The sequence below is a fragment of the Pteropus vampyrus genome, unplaced genomic scaffold, assembly GCF_000151845.1.
Source record: "Pteropus vampyrus isolate Shadow unplaced genomic scaffold, Pvam_2.0 Scaffold93, whole genome shotgun sequence".
NCBI classification, from domain to species: domain Eukaryota; kingdom Metazoa; phylum Chordata; class Mammalia; order Chiroptera; family Pteropodidae; genus Pteropus; species Pteropus vampyrus.
This window is the reverse complement of record NW_011888874.1, coordinates 2,394,871-2,395,206: the sequence shown is the minus strand read 5'-3', so window position 1 is coordinate 2,395,206 and position 336 is coordinate 2,394,871. Positions and strand designations below refer to the sequence as shown.

Sequence of the window (336 nt, the reverse complement as noted above, 5' to 3'; positions counted from 1 at the left end):
GGAGGAGCAGCTGGAGAGAGCGGTCCGAGCCAGCCTCCGGGACCAAGGTGGGAATTTTGCGCCCTTCACTTACTTTAAAACAGACTTCACGTGGTGAGATGGTCTGCAAAAGGACTGTTTGTAGCACATCAGACTTTCCATAGTTTATTTAAAAAAAGGATAACTAGATGAAAAAACGATGTGCCGATTGTGATTACCAAGAACGGGGTGTGATGCCATGTCCCCAGCGACCTGGGCTAACGAGGTGCCAGACTGTATGTATCGTTAAAGCGGTTCTTTTTATAGGCCCGCCACGCTCAGTGCTTTGGCGTTAAGGTCGAGAAACTTTAAAAGAAT

At 47.6% G+C, this 336-nt stretch overlaps 1 protein-coding gene across 2 annotated transcripts in view; it reads left to right on the top strand.

The window, feature by feature from the left end:
• The window catches only part of RHBDD1 (rhomboid domain containing 1), a 123,838-nt gene that overhangs the window by 76,095 nt on the left and 47,407 nt on the right, over positions 1-336 (top strand). The gene's annotated exons all lie outside the window — the stretch shown is intronic.